The sequence below is a fragment of the Saccoglossus kowalevskii genome, chromosome 13 (assembly GCF_978046115.1).
Source record: "Saccoglossus kowalevskii chromosome 13, keSacKowa6.1, whole genome shotgun sequence".
Taxonomy (NCBI): domain Eukaryota; kingdom Metazoa; phylum Hemichordata; class Enteropneusta; family Harrimaniidae; genus Saccoglossus; species Saccoglossus kowalevskii.
In genome coordinates this window covers 35,273,780-35,295,442 of record NC_140653.1, presented here as the reverse complement: position 1 = coordinate 35,295,442, position 21,663 = coordinate 35,273,780, and the positions used below count along the sequence as shown (strand labels likewise).

The following is a 21,663-nucleotide window of genomic DNA, read 5'->3' as shown; positions in this document are numbered from 1 at the left end:
CAAACAAGGATGTGTGTTAAGTCCTTTACTATTTTCAATTTACATAAATGAATTTGCAAAAATGCTGCAGGATTCAAAATTAGGGGTAGAAATAGGTAAAAAGATAATTCCTGGACTATTTTGGGCAGATGATGTTGTCCTCATCGCAAATAATGCAGATGAATTACAAAATATGTTAGACATAGCAGCAAAATTTGCAGACAATTGGAAATTAAGTTACAACAGCAACAAATCCCAAGTAATGTATTTTGGCAAAAAATTGCATAGAAAAGGCACACTCTGGAAATTAGGAAATCTGTTACTAGAAGAGACTAACACATATAAATACTTGGGAATAGTTATTTCTAAAACTATAAAGGACCATGCACAATTTACTGAAATTTACAAGAAGGGGATGAAATTAATAGCATATTGTAAAGCCATCATCAATCAACACAATAGTTACAATAAGTTTGAGTATGGTGATGTATTGTGGAAGAGTATAATTTTACCATCTATTAGCTATGGATGTGGTGTATGGATTTTAGAAAATAACGATGATAGGAAAAAGTTAAAAAGTCTGCAATATCAGTTTGGCAAATTCCTTTTTAAAGTCAACAGAAATGTTGCTTGCTCTGCTGTATTAGGGGATTTAGGATGGGCTGATTTGAGCTACACCCTTGATACTTTTCGAATTAAATATTTGAACAGATTACAAGAAATGAATAACACCAGATGGACCAAAATTGTTTTCACAGAATTGCACAAGTCGTATGTAAACAACCGTAAGCTTACTTGGAATTGGCCAACATATGTGCACAAAGTACTTGAAACTAACGGATTAGACCATGTCTATGGGTTAAACATACCTAACAATATAAACTGGCTCAAAAGCTTTTATAAAATAAGTGAACAAAATGAAGTAAAAACGTTTGCAGATCAAATATCTAATATGAAATCACTGGAACATTACAGTTGGGTTAAAAGAAATAAGGAAAAAGAAAACTATATAAATGATCCCCTTGATCATCATGGCATATCACTGTATTTTAAAGTCAGATCTAACTCACTGGATTTAGAGGGTAATAAAATAACATGGGACAAATATAAAGGGAATGGAATGTGCAAGCTATGTAATAACGACAAAGAAGATATTTATCATTTTCTATTTTTAGCTTTACGGAAATTATGAAGTAAGTAACCATTATTAAGTCGATATTCTTTCAGTCTGGCTGTTGTCCAGTCACTTCGATGCAACAAATATGCGAACATATCAGCTATTTCAAACAAAGGCAAAGTATGAAGTTTTTTTTGCCAAGTTTTTACGTTACACGGATCTACCAGAGTTATCGTCGACTCGTGTTTTACAGTACGACGACGATTGTTTGACTCTTGGCGAACATTTAACTCGTTTGCTAACTCAACAAGTTCAAACACTTTAGCTTTACGAACATTGCTGCAAGTTATACCACGATCCTGAAGAAATTTGCGGAGTTCTGGGACTTTTTTTGCTTTTCCAATCTATTGATTTACGCATGTAAGAATACAGAACTTCAATAAAAACAACCCCACTCAGGCTCGTCATCCGGGTATTTTGGATGCGCCCTCTAGCGGAATTCCGTAGAAAACTAACAACTCGAAAATTAGGAATTTGACGTCAGGAGAAATTGAAATAAACAAATTAATTATAATTTCAGCCTCTAGTTGATGACTGATTAAATAAACTACCTCGTCTTTATGTCAACTTGCAGTTATTCGTTGCCTACATCAGTGACTTCAAAATACATGTTTCAATCCCAGGAATTTCACTCGCTGTTAATTGCATGGGAGTGCCAGTCTTTAATGAATTTCTATTGTCATGTCAATTTCTTGCGATTACTCGGAACATTAAGCTGTAAGCACATACCGCCTAGGTGCTGTAATTAAATCCTGGTGTAAGCACCATATGAACTATGAACTATGCATGTGAAGCCAGCTGTGGGGTATATTCAATCCTATAGATTTCTCATTGTTTGGTAACTATTTGCTGCAAATGCAACAAAAATCAATATAAAAAATATTACCCACACAGTATTCTACAGGTTACTTGTTAAATATCAGTATTGGACTATCATTAAATAATTTCCCATCCATGTTTTTATATAACGTATTTATACTGTTTTTATTTCAAACGTTATGATGACGTAATAAAATGAGGCTCAATATAAACTATTTTAAAACATTGATAATGCAATTTTATATACTGCTTTTATACTGGTCCAAAACAGAAACGTTATTACAGCATATATTTATCACGTTCAAATCATATTTTTCACAAAATTGTTATATTAGTGTTTTGTAACGACTTGCCATTTTCAAAATTAAAGTATATTGAAATCATGTTTTATTTCATAGTTATAAAATTCTAAAACGTTATTATAACGTATTTTATTAGCAGCTATTCACTGTTTACTTAGTTGTGTAGACACATAATTTTTAAGAAAACCGAGTTCAGTCAACCACACTATATTATATTTTAAAGATGTAATTGTTAAATAATATTATTATTTTTCTAATGAAAACGTTATTATAGCGTATAAATACCAGTACTCTTTTTATCTTCACACCCCTATCCAAAAAATGGTATGGACCATAAGCTCAGTACTGAGCATGCTCAATCCGGTGGCTTTCCCGCAACGATAAAGCTTGTGGATATAACTGTTGCCGGCATTATCTCCATTCTTCGCACGGTAAGTGGACAAATAATTGTATAATCTATACAAGTTGTTCTCTAATATTAATGTGTATGATTCAGACAAAGATTTTACTCAGAAAACTATGATTATTCAAGCTTATCAATCAGAAAGTTGGTTGCTACGCGAGGCAGAGACCGGCCATTTTGAACTTGCTGGCAAATTTGAATTTTGTTCTCCCCTGTGTTGGTGGTTCGGGGACAAATTGTATTTGAATGAACTTACTTTCGTAACATTTCTTGCTTTGTTTGTGTTTCAGAATAATGTTGTTGGAAAAGGAAATTAAATGATAATATGTCCGAGTGCTGTTGCCGGAAAATCAAGATTTTTTTTTAAATTACACAAGTATACAACTCGTATTTGGTTCCAATTATATTACAATGTAATTTTTTGTGTAAATGGAGATATTGTATTGTTAAATAAAGTACGTATATTACTATATCACTTTATTTTTAATAACTGTATACAACGTATTTTATGCATCACTGAAAAACGTAATTATGGCACAGTGTTCTCCCCAGACTCTAAGCCAAGCATCGCGGCTAATTTACATAACAATACATCTTATTTGCATAATTTTGTTTGCATAATAATTAGCTTCCCCAACAAACATTTTAACTGAAATAAAGAACTGATACATATCTCATATATTTTTTATCATTTACATTCATTGTGTTTTATGTGTGCATCAAGTCAAATAAAGTTTGAAATAGAACAGGAAAGAAATGGAAATACTTATAGCCAGTCAGTAAATATATTGTTTATCCGTGGAGGTAATTGGTTCATCATTATTTTGTGTACAAGTAGTCAGTTTTAGTGCCAATGTTACTGTCAGTTCATACGACGGGGGGGGGGGATTTGTTTGTTAAATTTGTAAAATCTGTATGAAGAAATTAATAAATCAATAATGACATTTTTTTTCTACAACGGCATTTCAAAACTAAAGTCAGCGATTTTTCATTGATCTATCTATTATTTGTGTAACGCTACGATCACCGTAACATTGTCAGCTGACGGCAATGCGTTGAACGGGTATTCACCGCTGCTGTTGCGATCATCGGTCCCTGACTTTTTTGTTTAAAAATACACAAACTTAGAATGTTTGCTTAATTAAAACGATTCATTGATGATTAACTAAGAAATTACATCAAAATCGCCAACGAAATGTTGTTTTTAAACATCGCGGAAAAACATGCACTCTGCGCCGCCATCTTTGTTACCTCAGTCAAAATCTCCGCTGTAACCCAGCATGCATCGGTTGTGATGTCACTACATGCGTTACGTCGCCTTAGGGTGGCGTTCCTCGGTAATGACGCACTATGAATGAGGTATTTCTAGAGGTCAGGGTTCGTTTTTTCCTTGTCCGTCTCGTCTGCAGTTGAATAATTTTTACTTCGATTTATTTACAGTTTTTTTTTCCCGATGCGACTTAATTTCACTTGTTTTTTTAATTCTTGGTAATTAGTGTCACTGGCGATGAAGTAGTAAAAACGCAATTAATCGCAGTGCAGCAACTCGGGATAGACCATCCCGACGCAATGGGCAAATTATTACTACCCTAGTATTTTGGGTTTGCCTGCTCCGCACCCTTGATAGACTTGGTAACTTCTTGTAGACTTCCGTTTTTATCACTGTTTTTGTAAGGCTAACTATGTACAAAGGCGAGATTACCTTTCGATCAATACATGTTATTGTTTTAAAGATGTGCTAGACGAGGCTGACACTTGTAAACAATACAACGTGAATAAGCATCGCGGGCAGGATTTCAAGGATCGCGGGCTAAACAAAAGCGACGTGGCTGTTTGTCTAAGCGACGCGGGCCCGCAGTGCTTGAAAGGCCTGGGGAGAACACTGATGGCATTATGACAATTTACGTAAATAAATCACATAAAAATGACTGTATTTTTCTGTTATAAAATACCATTATGATAATGATTTTTAAAATGACACTAAAGTTATGACATTTAAAACTGCAATTCAAGCATTTTTTGGCAAACGTCACTATGACGTACCCAGGGATGATACATATGTGACATTTAAAAATAACAGTATTATAACGTTATAAAATTACGTTATAATAACGTTTTAAGAATATGTTATTAGTTGATTTTGCAAAGCATCATTATGCTGTTATTTGCAAACGTCATTATAACATAATTATTTACATTGTAAATGCATCATTTAGTAATGTTATAAAGTTGGACTCATTTTTTTGGTTATTATAACGTTTTTTAAAAACGTAATTGACTCCCGTGTGCGAAGCACAAAAAGGGAGTCTTTGCAGTTAGTGTGTCTGTCTGTGTATGTGTGTGTCTGTCTGTCTGTCTGTGTGTGTGTCTGTTCCATCGATATCTCAAGAACCAATGTTCGGATTTCAATGAAACTTGGTATATAGCTTGTCTGGGGCAATGCGCAGATTTGATTAGTTTTTGGTTGACATCCATGCATATTAATGAGCTCATCTGCATAATAATGTGTGAATTTTACACTATTTCTGTTATATCTCAAGAAGCATTAAAACGATTTTCATGTAACTTGGTAAGAATGTTACTAATGATTGGCAGCTGCAATTCATTGTTGTATTTTACATTTTAATTAAAATTTAGCATTTTTTATGTATTTTTGTATTATTTTTTTTAAAAATAATTCTGCCCAATTGCATGAATACAACTAATAGGAATCGGTGAGTGGACTAATTTGCATAATGATGCGCATGCGTATTCAATTTTTTTCATGACCAGCAATTTATGATGGTGTCAGCCATTTTGTTATTTCCAGTGTGTTGTACAAAAATGAAGCAAGCGCTCGGGAGATGAAATGTATCAGTTTACATTATGAAAAGGTCAACGCCACGCTGACCGGCGTCTCCTGCCTGGTAAAAAAAAAACATGCGGGACGGGCTGCAGGGTTTTAAGCCGTCGTAGATGTTTTTGAAACAAAAATTGGCGAATAGGTTTTGTTTCGAGCCACTTAAAATGTCCTATGTGTATTTTTGGTTGGTACTCATCGCGTGCGACGTGCCCCAGATAGTGTCAATTTATACGCAGTAACAAATGAGACGCGTTGGGGATTACTTTAAATTTTACGTACCGAGAAGTACGTCTGCCGTAAGTTATTAATATTTGTTATGGTACTGAGCTGTACGATGGTTGTAATTTTACCATGTCGATTTTCGGGATATACGAACAAATCGAAAAGATCGTGATGCCTTCCTTATTAATATACGTAACTGAAAGTAAATAAATATAATATTTATTGACACACATATTGATATTAAGATAGTGGTTTGAATTTTAGATATTTAGATTGTGATTGTTTGTCAGAAATTTACATACTTGTTCTTGCTACTTTACGTTTTCCGTGTTAACTAAATTTCTAAAATATTTTTAATTGCCCTATAAGTTTATTTTGGGCATTTATTTGTTTACTATTTCGTTGCATTTCATTTTCCTCAATGTTTTATGAATTATTTCAGTTTTCTTTTTAATGTTTCAATTTTGTGTAGCATATTTTTAAGTAGGCGTATTGTAGGTATACGATGTCTATGTGTGTAGATGACTACTGGTGGCTCCTTATTTAATAGATTATTCATAATTTGTTTATCATTTTCAAATATTCCCGAATATTACATCATGATCCCTATTCCCTCAGCACACGGGAGTTCTTTCTAAGCTTTCTTTGATTTTGATCCATCTTATAACGCTATAATGACGTTTTCGATCAGCAGCTGTGTAGTTGATTCGTAACGTCTTTGTTTTTAAGGAGAGTAAGTTTCGTTGTATACAATATGTTGATGCTCGACGTTTTCTTGTGTGAAATTATGTCTTTTTCACCTTTTGTAATAGAGGGACTGTGCCGTGACTTGTAAACTGACTGTTTTTCTGTTCCTCTCATTAACGGTACATTCTTGACAACATGACAACATTTGTGTTTTTACAGGGGGGGGGGGGAGTTGCATGACACGATTGGTTGAAATAATCGTCACATTAATTTATGCATATAAGACGTATGCATAAATTAATATTCATGAGCAATGAAAAACTCGTCTTTTCAGTAAAATTGTGCCAAAATGCTTTCCGATAGCATACATGTTAGTTCTAAACTGACTGATTCTATCGTTACGAGCTGAAAAAAATAATCGGAAAAATGATGTAAAGGTATTTTTTAAGACACGTTTTCGATCGGACTCCAGCTAACTGTTGAAAGTAAGCACAAGTTTTCTCTTTACCATGATCATAGCAAGTTACGAAATTAATGGAGGATGCAGAGGCACGTTTATATTTCACTCTAGTACTATTGCTCAAAATGTTTTCGGTGACTTTTATCAGTGACAAGTTACCTAATTAGTATGCATTTCGAGAAACCACAGTGTGTGTGCATGCGCAGTTTGAAATGGAACAGTTTTGAACGCAATAAAATCACGCATAGAACTCGGGCTCCACCAAGAAATTGTGGCGTCAAACTGGTTGTCGGTTGAATTGTTTTGCGATAGACATAATTTTGGACCCTGTATTTGTCTATAAAATGTTTCTAAGTTTTTTTGAGGATTATTCTGTAAAGAAATTGCTGAAATTATTTCATCTGTTCGTAACCGGGACGTTGATGCTTTGACGGTGGGCTACGAACGACTGACGTCGAATCGTTCCATTCATATCGGATGGCGCTCTCTCGTGCCAATCCCCCCTGTGTCTTTAGTAGATTTGAAATACGTTTAGCACAATGGTCATGTTGAATATACGATTTTGATGATTGTTCGTTCAAAAAATGACACTTATTTTTAAGAAGTAAACGGCGTCGTTAAAAACAAAATGACCGCTCCCAGTTACGATGTTGTACACATTCTACTAAGGTAATTTTTTTTCTGCTTATTTTGTTTTTCAGGCATATTAATTGCAACAACTATGTATATCGGCAACACAATCAATTGAAATACTGTTTAATGTCACAAGATGTATGATTTTTGGGTCTTGGTTTTGCACGTAATTGTATTCACGACGGCGCCATTTTGGATCACATCATTCTCTCAGTCGTATAATTGTAACGCTAGTTTCTGTTCCGATTACAAGGGAATGGGGTAATTCTCCAATTCCATTTTTATTTAGTGATTAAAGAAACTGATTCTGAAACTAATGGGGTGGTTTAATTCAGTCTGGGGTGTAATAAAGAGTTTAATTTCATAGACAAATTTTGTTTACGTTCAGACAGCAGTTGTGGAGTTTTGACAGGCGTGTGGGCGTGGCAATCATGCCTCGTAAAAGGTTTCTCCGGTATGTTTTCGGCACTGGTTGAACTACATGGTTTATCTTTATGCACTTCAAGGATTTCTTCCTCAATGACGTCTTTTAAAACAAAATCCCAATCAAAGTTGTCATCGCCGAATTCGACAAAATCGCCGTAAGCCTTCCACATGGTAATGTTGTGATCCGTGTGCTGGTAATGACGCATGCGCAATGGCCCAAATCGCTAAGTATCATGGTAACTTCCAGTGGGTTAATGATATGCACGACTACATCAATGGGAGTTTATTTTCGGGATAACTTGGCGTAAGGTGTCAACGATTTATTTGCCCGTTACGAGGGTTAGTACAATAGAATACCATGGAGGTAATAATTACCTCCATGAGAATACTAAGCGTTTCCAGACCGGTGATAGAGACACTGTGGTTTAAATCAAAAGTGGTCTCTGTCTACGCAATTCAAACTGTATTGTTCGATTGTTCAGTCATTGATAAAGTAATTGCCGAAACCCGGGACAATTAACCGAACTGTGGAAGTTCGCCGGGTTTGAACCAGGGACCTTTAGATCTTCAGTCTAACGCTCTCCAAACTGAGCTAATTCGGCATATGAAACATTTAATCTTCCGTAAAGTTGAACTTTTTTGCTGGAAATAACCAAGTGTTTATGGTCTATAAACGGTTGTACCTTTTTATCCACAGGTGAATGTGCATTCGTTTTACTTTAAAATCACCCTTTTTGATGAGGCAAGCGAACTCTTGATAGGGCGTTTCCAAACGACAATTCAACGGATATGGTATTTCTTTTTCGCAGGTTTGTAGTTGCAATGTTTGCAATGGTCGATATCTGGATACAGCGTTTGAATCAGACAGAATACCGGATACCGTATTTGTGTTAAGTGGTTTCTGTACACGCAATTCAAACTGTATTGTTCGATTGTTCAATCATTGATAAAATAATTGCCGAAACCCGGGACAATTCACCGAACTCGTGAAGTTCGCCGGGGTTTAAACCAGGGACCTTTAGATCTTCAGTCTAACGCTCTCCCAACTGAACTATTTCGGCATATGAAACTTTTAATCTACCGTAAAATTGAACTTTTTTGCTGGAAATAACCAAGTATTTATGGTATATAAACGGTTGTATGTTTTATCCTCAGGTAAATGTGCATTCGTTTTACTTTAAAACCACCCTTTTTGATAAGGCAGTCGAACTCCTGGGAGGGCGTTTTCACAGGACAATACACCGGCTATGGTATTTCTTTTAGGCATGTTTGTAGTTGCAAAGTTTGCAATGGCCGATCTCTGGATAAGGCGTTTGAATCAGGCAGAATACGGGATGCCGTATTTGTGTTAAGTGGTTTCTGACAACGCAATTCAAACTGTATGGTTCGATTGTTCAGTCAATGATAAAATAATTGCCGGAACCCGGGACAATTCACCGAACTCGTGGAAGTTCGCTGGGGTTTAAATGAGGGACCTTTAGATCTTCAGTCTAACGCTCTCCCAACTGAGCTATTTCGGCATATGAAACAATCTACCGTAAAATTGAACTTTTTTGCTGGAAATAACCAAATATTTATGGTATATAAACGGTTGTATCTTTTTATCCTCAGGTGAATGTGCATTCGTTTTACTTTAAAATCACCCTTATTGATAAGGCAGGCGAACTCATGGTAGGGCGTTTTCACAGGACAATTCACCGGATATGGTATATCTTTTTCGCAGGTTTGTGTTTGCAAAGTTTGCCATGGTCGAACTCTGAATACAGCGTTTGAATCAGGCAGAATACGGGATACCGTATTTGTGTTAAGTGGTTTCTGTCCACGCAATACAAACTGTATTGTTCGATTGTTCAATCATTGATAAAATAATTGGCGAAACCCGGGACAATTCACCGAACTCGTGAAGTTCGCCGGGGTTTAAACCAGGGACCTTTAGATCTTCAGTCTAACGCTCTCCCAACTGAACTATTTCGGCATATGAAACTTTTAATCTACCGTAAAATTGAACTTTTTTGCTGGAAATAACCCAGTATTTATGGTCTATAAACGGTTGTACCTTTTTATCCACAGGTGAATGTGCATTCGTTTTACTTTAAAATCACCCTTTTTGATAAGGCAGGCGAACTTCTGATAGGGCGTTTCACAGGACAATACACCGGATATGGTATTTCTTTTACGCAGGTTTTCAGTTGCAAAGTTTGCAATGGTCGACCTCTGGATACTGCGTTTGAATCAGACAGAATACGGGATACCGTATTTGTGTTAAGTGGTTTCTGTACACGCAATTCAAACTGTATTGTTCGATTGTTCAATCATTGATAAAATAATTGCCGAAACAAGGGACAATTCACCGAACCCGTGGAAGTTCGCCGGCGTTTGAACCAGGAACCTTTAGATCTTCAGGCCAACGCTCTCGCAACTGAGCTATTTCGGCATATGAAACATATAATCTACCGTAAATTTGAACTTTTTGCTGGAAATAACCAAGCATTTATGGTATGTAAACGGTTGTACTTTTTTATCCTCGGGTGAATGTGCATTCGTTTTACTTTAAAATCACTCTTGATAGGGCGTTTTCACAGGACAATACACCGGATATGGTATTTCTTTTACGCAGGTTTGTAGTTGCAAAATTTGCAATGGTCGACCTCTGGATAAGGCGTTTGAATCAGACAGAATACGGGATGCCGTATTTGTGTTAAGTGGTTTCTGACCACGCAATTCAAACTGTATTGTTCGATTGTTCAGTCAATGATAAAATAATTGCCGAAAACCGGAACAATTCACCGAACTCGTGGAAGTTCGCCGGGTTTGAAGCAGGGACCTTTAGATCTTCAGTCTAACGCTCTCCCAACTGAGCTAATTCGGCATATGAAACATCTAATCTTCCGTAAAGTTGAACTTTTTTTCTGGAAATAATGAAGTATTTATGGTCTATAAACGGTTGTACCTTTTTATCCACAGGTGAATGTGCATTCGTTTTACTTTAAAATCACCCTTTTTGATAAGGCAGGCGAACTTCTGATAGGGCGTTTCACAGGACAATACACCGGATATGGTATTTCTTTTACGCAGGTTTGCAGTTGCAAAGTTTGCAATGGTCGACCTCTGGATACAGCGTTTGAATCAGACAGAATACGGGATACCGTATTTGTGTTAAGTGGTTTCTGTACACGCAATTCAAACTGTATTGTTCGATTGTTCAATCATTGATAAAATAATTGCCGAAACAAGGGACAATTCACCGAACCTGTGGAAGTTCGTCGGCGTTTGAACCAGGAACCTTTAGATCTTCAGGCCAACGCTCTCGCTACTGAGCTATTTCGGCATATGAAACATATAATCTACTGTAAATTTGAACTTTTTGCTCGAAATAACCAAGCATTTATGGTATATAAACGGTTGTACTTTTTTATCCTCGGGTGAATGTGCATTCGTTTTACTTTAAAATCACCCTTTTTGATGAGGCAGGCGAACTCTTGATAGGGCGTTTTCACAGGACAATACACCGGATATGGTATTTCTTTTACGCAGGTTTGTAGTTGCAAAATTTGCAATGGTCGACCTCTGGATAAGGCGTTTGAATCAGACAGAATACGGGATGCCGTATTTGTGTTAAGTGGTTTCTGACCACGCAATTCAAACTGTATTGTTCGATTATTCAGTCAATGATAAAATAATTGCCGAAAACCGGGGCAATTCACCGAACTCGTGGAAGTTCGCCGGGGTTTGAATCAGAGACCTTCAGTCTTACGCTCTCCCAACTGAGATATTTCGGCATATGAAACATTTAATCTACCGTAAAATTGAACCTTTTTGCTGGAAATAACCAAGTATTTATGGTATATAAACGGTTGTATGATTTATCCTCAGGTAAATGTGCATTCGTTTTACTTTAAAACCACCCTTTTTGATAAGGCAGTCGAACTCCTGATAGGGCGTTTTCAGGGACCTTTAGATCTTCAGTCTAACGCTCTCCCACCTGAGCTATTTCGGCATAAGAAACTTTGAATCTACCGTAAAATTGAACTTTTTGCTGGAAATAACCAAGAATTTATGGTTTATAAACGGTTGTACCTTTTTATCCACAGGTGAATGTGCATTCGTTTTACTTTAAAATCACCCTTTTTCATGTGGCAGGCGAACTCTTGATATGGCGTTTCCAAAGGACAATTCACCGGATATGGTATTTCTTTTTCGCAGGTTTGTGTTTGCAATGTTTGCAATAGTCGATATCTGGATACAGCGTTTGAATCAGACAGAATACGGGATACCGTATTTGTGTTAAGTGGTTTCGGTCCACGCAATTCAAACTGCATTGTTCGAATGTTCAATCATTGATAAAATAATTGCCGAAACCCGGGACAATTCACCGAACTCATGGAAGTTCACCGGGGTTTGAACCAGGGACCTTTAGATCTTCAGTCTAACGCTCTCCCAACTGAGCTATTTCGGCATATGAAACACCTATTCTTCCGTAAAGTTGAACTTTTTTTCTGGAAATAATGAAGTATTTATGGTCTATAAACGGTTGTACCTTTTTATCCACAGGTGAATGTGCATTCGTTTTACTTTAAAATCACCCTTTTTGATAAGTCTAGCGAACTTCTGACAGGGCGTTTTCACAGGACAATTCACCGGATATGGTATTTCTTTTTCGCAGGTTTGTGTTTGCAAAGTTTGCTATGGTCGAACTCTGGATACAGCGATTGAATCAGGCAGAATACGGGATACCGTATTTGTTTTAAGTTGTTTCTGTCCACGCAATTCAAACTGTATACTTTAAAATCAACCTTTTTGATAAGGCAGGCGAACTTCTGATAGGGCGTTTTCACAGGACAATACACCGGATATGGTATTTCTTTTACGCAGGTTTGTGTTTGCAATGGTCGACCTCTGGATAAGGCGTTTGAATCAGACAGAGTACGGGATACTGTATTTGTGTTAAGTGGTTTTTGTCCTCGCACTTCAAACTGTATTGTTCGATTGTTCAATCATTGCTAAAATAATTGCCGAAACCTATGGACAATTCACCGAACTCGTGGAAGTTCGCCGGGGTTTGAACCAGGGATCTTTAGATTTTCAGTCTAACGCTCTCCCAACTGGGCTATTTCGGCATATGAAACTTTTAATCTACCGTAAAATTGAACTTTTTGCAGGAAATAACCAAGAATTTATGGTTTATAAACGGTTGTAACTTTTCATCCTCGGGTGAATGTGCATTCGTTTTACTTTAAAATCACCCTTTTTGATAAGGCAGGTGAACTTCTGATAGGGCGTTTCACAGGACAATACACCGGATATGGTATTTCTTTTTCGCAGGTTTGTGTTTGCAAAGTTTGCCATGGTCGAACTCTGGATACTGCGTTTGAATCAGACAGAATACGGCATACCGTATTTGTCTTAAGTGGTTTCTGTCCACGCAATTCAAACTGTATTGTTCAATCATTGATAAAATAATTGCCGAAACCCGGGACAATTCACCGAACTCGTGGAAGTTCGCCGGGGTTTGAACCAGGGACCTTTAGATCTTCAGTCTAACGCTCTCCCAACTGAGCTATTTCGGCATATGAAACTTTTAATCTACCGTAAAATTGAACTTTTTGCTGGAAATAACCAAGAATTTATGGTTTATAAACGGTTGTACCTTTTTATCCTCGGGTGAATGTGCATTCGTTTTACTTTAAAATCACCCTTTTTGATAAGGCAGGCGAACTTCTGATAGGGTCTTTAGATCTTCAGTCTAACGCTCTCCCAACTGAGCTATTTCGGCATATGAAACTTTTAATCTACCGTAAAATTGAACTTTTTGCTGGAAATAACAGAGAATTTATGGTTTATAAACGGTTGTAACTTTTTATCCTCGGGTGAATGTGCATTCGTTTTACTTTAAAATCACCCTTTTTGATAAGGCAGGCGAACTTCTGATAGGGCGTTTCACAGGACAATACACATCATATGGTATTTCTGTTACGCAGGTTTGCAGTTGCAAAGTTTGCAATGGTCGACCTCTGGATACAGCGTTTGAATCAGACAGAATACGGGATACCGTATTTGTGTTAAGTTGTTTCTGTACACGCAAATCAAACTGTATTGTTCGATTGTTCAATCATTGATAAAATAATTGCCGAAACCCGGGACAATTCACGGAACTCGTGGAAGTTCGCCGGGGTTTGAACCAGGGACCTTTAGATTTTCAGTCTAACGCTCTCCCAACTGGGCTATTTCGGCATATGAAACTTTTAATCTACCGTAAAATTGAACTTTTTGCTGGAAATAACCAAGAATTTATGGTTTATAAACGGTTGTAACTTTTCATCCTCGGGTGAATGTGCATTCGTTTTACTTTAAAATCACCCTTTTTGATAAGGCAGGCGAACTTCTGATAGGGCGTTTCACAGGACAATACACATCATATGGTATTTCTGTTACGCAGGTTTGCAGTTGCAAAGTTTGCAATGGTCGACCTCTGGATACAGCGTTTGAATCAGACAGAATACGGCATACCGTATTTGTGTTAAGTGGTTTCTGTCCACGCAATTCAAACTGTATTGTTCGATTGTTCAATCATTGATAAAATAATTGCCGAAACCCGGGACAATTCACCGAACTCGTGGAAGTTCGCCGGGGTTTGAATCAGGGACCTTTAGATCTTCAGTTTAACGCTCTCCCAACTGAGCTATTTCGGCATATGAAACATTTAATCTACCGTAAAGTTGAACTTTTTGCTGGAAATAACCAAGAATTTATGGTTTATAAACGGTTGTACCTTTTTATCCTCGGGTGAATGTGCATTCGTTTTACTTTAAAATCACCCTTTTTGATAAGGCAGGTGAACTTCTGATAGGGCGTTTCACAGGACAATACACCGGATATGGTATTTCTTTTTCGCAGGTTTGTGTTTGCAAAGTTTGCCATGGTCGAACTCTGGATACTGCGTTTGAATCAGACAGAATACGGCATACCGTATTTGTGTTAAGTGGTTTCTGTCCACGCAATTCAAACTGTATTGTTCGATTGTTCAATCATTGATAAAATAATTGCCGAAACCCGGGACAATTCACCGAACTCGTGGAAGTTCGCCGGGGTTTGAACCAGGGACCTTTAGATCTTCAGTCTAACGCTCTCCCAACTGAGCTATTTCGGCATATGAAACTTTTAATCTACCGTAAAATTGAACTTTTTGCTGGAAATAACCAAGAATTTATGGTTTATAAACAGTTGTACCTTTTTATCCTCGGGTGAATGTGCATTCGTTTTACTTTAAAATCACCCTTTTTGATAAGGCAGGTGATCTTCTGATAGGGCGTTTCACAGGACAATACACCGGATATGGTATTTCTTTTTCGCAGGTTTGTGTTTGCAAAGTTTGCCATGGTCGAACTCTGGATACTGCGTTTGAATCGGACAGAATACGGCATACCGTATTTGTGTTAAGTGGTTTCTGTCCACGCAATTCAAACTGTATTGTTCGATTGTTCAATCATTGATAAAATAATTGCCGAAACCCGGGACAATTCACGGAACTCGTGGAAGTTCGCCGGGGTTTGAACCAGAGACCTTTAGATCTTCAGTCTAACGCTCTCCCAACTGAGCTATTTCGGCATATGAAAGTTTTCATCTACCGTAAAATTGAACTTTTTGCTGGAAATAACCAAGAATTTATGGTTTATAAACGGTTGTAACTTTTCATCCTCGGGTGAATGTGCATTCGTTTTACTTTAAAATCACCCTTTTTGATAAGGCAGGTGAACTTCTGATAGGGCGTTTCACAGGACAATACACCGGATATGGTATTTCTTTTTCGCAGGTTTGTGTTTGCAAAGTTTGCCATTGTCGAACTCTGGATACTGCGTTTGAATCAGACAGAATACGGCATACCGTATTTGTGTTAAGTGGTTTCTGTCCACGCAATTCAAACTGTATTGTTCGATTGTTCAATCATTGATAAAATAATTGCCGAAACCCGGGACAATTCACCGAACTCGTGGAAGTTCGCCGGGGTTTGAACCAGGGACCTTTAGATCTTCAGTCTAACGCTCTCCCAACTGAGCTATTTCGGCATATGAAACTTTTAATAAACCGTAAAATTGAACTTTTTGCTGGAAATAACCAAGAATTTATGGTTTATAAACGGTTGTACCTTTTTATCCTCGGGTGAATGTGCATTCGTTTTACTTTAAAATCACCCTTTTTGATAAGGCAGGTGAACTTCTGATAGGGCGTTTCACAGGACAATACACCGGATATGGTATTTCTTTTTCGCAGGTTTGTGTTTGCAAAGTTTGCCATGGTCGAACTCTGGATACTGCGTTTGAATCAGACAGAATACGGCATACCGTATTTGTGTTAAGTGGTTTCTGTCCACGCAATTCAAACTGTATTGTTCGATTGTTCAATCATTGATAAAATAATTGCCGAAACCCGGGACAATTCACCGAACTCGTGGAAGTTCACCGGGGTTTGAACCAGGGACCTTTAGATCTTCAGTCTAACGCTCTCCCAACTGAGCTATTTCGGCATATGAAACATTTAATCTACCGTAAAGTTGAACTTTTTGCTGGAAATAACCAAGAATTTATGGTCTATAAACGGTTGTACCTTTTTATCCTCGGGTGAATGTGCATTCGTTTTACTTTAAAATCACCCTTTTTGATAAGGCAGGCGAACTTCTGATAGGGCGTTTCACAGGACAATACACATCATATGGTATTTCTGTTACGCATGTGTGTTTTTGCAAAGTTTGCCTTGGTCGAACTCTGGATACAGCGTTTGAATCAGACAGAATACGGGATACCGTATTTGTGTTAAGTTGTTTCTGTACACGCAATTCAAACTGTATTGTTCGATTGTTCAATCCTTGATAAAATAATTGCCGAAACCCGGGACAATTCACCGAACTCGTGGAAGTTCGCCGGGGTTTGAACCAGGGACCTTTAGATCTTCAGTCTAACGCTCTCCCAACTGAGCTATTTCGGCATATGAAACTTTTAATCTACCGTAAAATTGAACTTTTTGCTGGAAATAACAAAGAATTTATGGTTTATAAATGGTTGTACCCTTTTATCCTCGGGTGAATGTGCATTCGTTTCACTTTAAAATCACCCTTTTTGATAAGGCAGGTGAACTTCTGATAGGGCGTTTCACAGGACAATACACCGGATATGGTATTTCTTTTTCGCAGGTTTGTGTTTGCAAAGTTTGCCATGGTCGAACTCTGGATACTGCGTTTGAATCAGACAGAATACGGCATACCGTATTTGTGTTAAGTGGTTTCTGTCCACGCAATTCAAACTGTATTGTTCGATTGTTCAATCATTGATAAAATAATTGCCGAAACCCGGGACAATTCACCGAACTCGTGGAAGTTCACCGGGGTTTGAACCAGGGACCTTTAGATCTTCAGTCTAACGCTCTCCCAACTGAGCTATTTCGGCATATGAATCTTTTAATCTACCGTAAAATTGAACTTTTTGCTGGAAATAACAAAGAATTTATGGTTTATAAATGGTTGTACCCTTTTATCCTCGGGTGAATGTGCATTCGTTTCACTTTAAAATCACCCTTTTTGATAAGGCAGGTGAACTTCTGATAGGGCGTTTCACAGGACAATACACCGGATATGGTATTTCTTTTTCGCAGGTTTGTGTTTGCAAAGTTTGCCATGGTCGAACTCTGGATACTGCGTTTGAATCAGACAGAATACTGGATACCGTATTTGTGTTAAGTTGTTTCTGTACACGCAATTCAAACTGTATTGTTCGATTGTTCAATCATTGATAAAATAATTGCCGAAACCCGGGACAATTCACCGAACTCGTGGAAGTTCGCCTGGGTTTGAACCAGGGACCTTTAGATCTTCAGTCTAACGCTCTCCCAACTGAGCTATTTCGGCATATGAAACATTTAATCTACCGTAAAGTTGAACTTTTTGCTGGAAATAACCAAGAATTTATGGTCTATAAACGGTTGTACCTTTTTATCCTCAGGTGAATGTGCATTCGTTTTATTTTAAAATCACCCTTTTTGATAAGGCAGGTGAACTTCTGATAGGGCGTTTCACAGGACAATACACCGGATATGGTATTTCTTTTTCGCAGGTTTGTGTTTGCAAAGTTTGCCATGGTCGAACTCTGGATACTGCGTTTGAATCAGACAGAATACGGCATACCGTATTTGTGTTAAGTGGTTTCTGTCCACGCAATTCAAACTGTATTGTTCGATTGTTCAATCATTGATAAAATAATTGCCGAAACCCGGGACAATTCACCGAACTCGAGGAAGTTCGCCGGGGTTTGAACCAGGGACCTTTAGATCTTCAGTCTAACGCTCTCCCAACTGAGCTATTTCGGCATATGAAACTTTTAATCTACCGTAAAATTGAACTATTTGCTGGAAATAACCAAGAATTTATGGTTTATAAACGTTTGTACCTTTTTATCCTCGGGTGAATGTGCATTCGTTTTACTTTAAAATCACCCTTTTTGATAAGGCAGGTGAACTTCTGACAGGGCGTTTCACAGGACAATACACCGGATATGGTATTTCTTTTTCGCAGGTTTGTATTTGCAAAGTTTGCCATGGTCGAACTCTGGATACTGCGTTTGAATCAGACAGAATACGGCATACCGTATTTGTGTTAAGTGGTTTCTGTCCACGCAATTCAAACTGTATTGTTCGATTGTTCAATCATTGATAAAATAATTGCCGAAACCCGGGACAATTCACCGAACTCGTGGAAGTTCACCGGGGTTTGAACCAGGGACCTTTAGATCTTCAGTCTAACGCTCTCCCAACTGAGCTATTTCGGCATATGAAACATTTAATCTACCGTAAAGTTGAACTTTTTGCTGGAAATAACCAAGAATTTATGGTCTATAAACGGTTGTACCTTTTTATCCTCAGGTGAATGTGCATTCGTTTTACTTTAAAATCACCCTTTTTGATAAGGCAGGTGAACTTCTGATAGGGCGTTTCACAGGACAATACACCGGATATGGTATTTCTTTTTCGCAGGTTTGTGTTTGCAAAGTTTGCCATGGTCGAACTCTGGATACTGCGTTTGAATCAGACAGAATACGGCATACCGTATTTGTGTTAAGTGGTTTCTGTCCACGCAATTCAAACTGTATTGTTCGATTGTTCAATCATTGATAAAATAATTGCCGAAACCCGGGACAATTCACCGAACTCGAGGAAGTTCGCCGGGGTTTGAACCAGGGACCTTTAGATCTTCAGTCTAACGCTCTCCCAACTGAGCTATTTCGGCATATGAAACTTTTAATCTACCGTAAAATTGAACTATTTGCTGGAAATAACCAAGAATTTATGGTTTATAAACGTTTGTACCTTTTTATCCTCGGGTGAATGTGCATTCGTTTTACTTTAAAATCACCCTTTTTGATAAGGCAGGTGAACTTCTGACAGGGCGTTTCACAGGACAATACACCGGATATGGTATTTCTTTTTCGCAGGTTTGTATTTGCAAAGTTTGCCATGGTCGAACTCTGGATACTGCGTTTGAATCAGACAGAATACGGCATACCGTATTTGTGTTAAGTGGTTTCTGTCCACGCAATTCAAACTGTATTGTTCGATTGTTCAATCATTGATAAAATAATTGCCGAAACCCGGGACAATTCACCGAACTCGTGGAAGTTCACCGGGGTTTGAACCAGGGACCTATAGATCTTCAGTCTAACGCTCTCCCAACTGAGCTATTTCGGCATATGAAACTTTTAATCTACCGTAAAATTGAACTTTTTGCTGGAAATAACAAAGAATTTATGGTTTATAAATGGTTGTACCCTTTTATCCTCGGGTGAATGTGCATTCGTTTCACTTTAAAATCACCCTTTTTGATAAGGCAGGTGAACTTCTGATAGGGCGTTTCACAGGACAATACACCGGATATGGTATTTCTTTTTCGCGGGTTTGTGTTTGCAAAGTTTGCCATGGTCGAACTCTGGATACTGCGTTTGAATCAGACAGAATACGGCATACCGTATTTGTGTTAAGTGGTTTCTGTCCACGCAATTCAAACTGTATTGTTCGATTGTTCAATCATTGATAAAATAATTGCCGAAACCCGGGACAATTCACCGAACTCGAGGAAGTTCGCCGGGGTTTGAACCAGGGACCTTTAGATCTTCAGTCTAACGCTCTCCCAACTGAGCTATTTCGGCATATGAAACTTTTAATCTACCGTAAAATTGAACTATTTGCTGGAAATAACCAAGAATTTATGGTTTATAAACGTTTGTACCTTTTTATCCTCGGGTGAATGTGCATTCGTTTTACTTTAAAATCACCCTTTTTGATAAGGCAGGTGAACTTCTGACAGGGCGTTTCACAGGACAATACACCGGATATGGTATTTCTTTTTCGCAGGTTTGTATTTGCAAAGTTTGCCATGGTCGAACTCTGGATACTGCGTTTGAATCAGACAGAATACGGCATACCGTATTTGTGTTAAGTGGTTTCTGTCCACGCAATTCAAACTGTATTGTTCGATTGTTCAATCATTGATAAAATAATTGCCGAAACCCGGGACAATTCACCGAACTCGTGGAAGTTCACCGGGGTTTGAACCAGGGATCTTTAGATCTTCAGTCTAACGCTCTCCCAACTGAGCTATTTCGGCATATGAAACATTTAATCTACCGTAAAGTTGAACTTTTTGCTGGAAATAACCAAGAATTTATGGTCTATAAACGGTTGTACCTTTTTATCCTCAGGTGAATGTGCATTCGTTTTACTTTAAAATCACCCTTTTTGATAAGGCAGGTGAACTTCTGATAGGGCGTTTCACAGGACAATACACCGGATATGGTATTTCTTTTTCGCAGGTTTGTGTTTGCAAAGTTTGCCATGGTCGAACTCTGGATACTGCGTTTGAATCAGACAGAATACGGCATACCGTATTTGTGTTAAGTGGTTTCTGTCCACGCAATTCAAACTGTATTGTTCGATTGTTCAATCATTGATAAAATAATTGCCGAAACCCGGGACAATTCACCGAACTCGTGGAAGTTCGCCTGGGTTTGAACCAGGGACCTTTAGATCTTCAGTCTAACGCTCTCCCAACTGAGCTATTTCGGCATATGAAACATTTAATCTACCGTAAAGTTGAACTTTTTGCTGGAAATAACCAAGAATTTATGGTCTATAAACGGTTGTACCTTTTTATCCTCAGGTGAATGTGCATTCGTTTTACTTTAAAATCACCCTTTTTGATAAGGCAGGTGAACTTCTGATAGGGCGTTTCACAGGACAATACACCGGATATGGTATTTCTTTTTCGCAGGTTTGTGTTTGCAAAGTTTGCCATGGTCGAACTCTGGATACTGCGTTTGAATCAGACAGAATACGGCATACCGTATTTGTGTTAAGTGGTTTCTGTCCACGCAATTCAAACTGTATTGTTCGATTGTTCAATCATTGATAAAATAATTGCCGAAACCCGGGACAATTCACCGAACTCGTGGAAGTTCACCGGGGTTTGAACCAGGGACCTTTAGATCTTCAGTCTAACGCTCTCCCAACTGAGCTATTTCGGCATATGAAACATTTAATCTACCGTAAATTTGAACTTTTTGCTGGAAATAACCAAGAATTTATGGTCTATAAACGGTTGTACCTTTTTATCCTCAGGTGAATGTGCATTCGTTTTATTTTAAAATCACCCTTTTTGATAAGGCAGGCGAACTTCTG

General features: G+C 37.8%; 12 non-coding genes across 12 annotated transcripts; all 12 read right to left on the bottom strand.

The window, feature by feature from the left end:
- Positions 1–12,335: 12,335 nt before the first annotated feature.
- TRNAF-GAA (transfer RNA phenylalanine (anticodon GAA)) lies at positions 12,336–12,406 on the bottom strand. The gene has a single exon. It is a non-coding gene; the product is annotated as a tRNA-Phe (tRNA).
- A 1,025-nt stretch (positions 12,407–13,431) lies between these two features.
- On the bottom strand, positions 13,432–13,517 carry TRNAF-GAA (transfer RNA phenylalanine (anticodon GAA)). The gene has a single exon. It is a non-coding gene; the product is annotated as a tRNA-Phe (tRNA).
- Positions 13,518–15,011: 1,494 nt separating this feature from the next.
- On the bottom strand, positions 15,012–15,097 carry TRNAF-GAA (transfer RNA phenylalanine (anticodon GAA)). Its single transcript has one exon. It is a non-coding gene; the product is annotated as a tRNA-Phe (tRNA).
- Positions 15,098–15,927: 830 nt separating this feature from the next.
- TRNAF-GAA (transfer RNA phenylalanine (anticodon GAA)) lies at positions 15,928–16,013 on the bottom strand. Its single transcript has one exon. It is a non-coding gene; the product is annotated as a tRNA-Phe (tRNA).
- A 387-nt stretch (positions 16,014–16,400) lies between these two features.
- TRNAF-GAA (transfer RNA phenylalanine (anticodon GAA)) lies at positions 16,401–16,471 on the bottom strand. Its single transcript has one exon. It is a non-coding gene; the product is annotated as a tRNA-Phe (tRNA).
- A 372-nt stretch (positions 16,472–16,843) lies between these two features.
- On the bottom strand, positions 16,844–16,929 carry TRNAF-GAA (transfer RNA phenylalanine (anticodon GAA)). Its single transcript has one exon. It is a non-coding gene; the product is annotated as a tRNA-Phe (tRNA).
- Positions 16,930–17,316: 387 nt separating this feature from the next.
- On the bottom strand, positions 17,317–17,387 carry TRNAF-GAA (transfer RNA phenylalanine (anticodon GAA)). The gene has a single exon. It is a non-coding gene; the product is annotated as a tRNA-Phe (tRNA).
- A 372-nt stretch (positions 17,388–17,759) lies between these two features.
- Positions 17,760–17,845, bottom strand: TRNAF-GAA (transfer RNA phenylalanine (anticodon GAA)). The gene has a single exon. It is a non-coding gene; the product is annotated as a tRNA-Phe (tRNA).
- Positions 17,846–18,690: 845 nt separating this feature from the next.
- On the bottom strand, positions 18,691–18,761 carry TRNAF-GAA (transfer RNA phenylalanine (anticodon GAA)). Its single transcript has one exon. It is a non-coding gene; the product is annotated as a tRNA-Phe (tRNA).
- A 1,268-nt stretch (positions 18,762–20,029) lies between these two features.
- On the bottom strand, positions 20,030–20,135 carry TRNAF-GAA (transfer RNA phenylalanine (anticodon GAA)). Its single transcript has one exon. It is a non-coding gene; the product is annotated as a tRNA-Phe (tRNA).
- Positions 20,136–20,965: 830 nt separating this feature from the next.
- On the bottom strand, positions 20,966–21,051 carry TRNAF-GAA (transfer RNA phenylalanine (anticodon GAA)). The gene has a single exon. It is a non-coding gene; the product is annotated as a tRNA-Phe (tRNA).
- Positions 21,052–21,438: 387 nt separating this feature from the next.
- TRNAF-GAA (transfer RNA phenylalanine (anticodon GAA)) lies at positions 21,439–21,509 on the bottom strand. Its single transcript has one exon. It is a non-coding gene; the product is annotated as a tRNA-Phe (tRNA).
- Between the last annotated feature and the right edge of the window lie 154 nt (positions 21,510–21,663).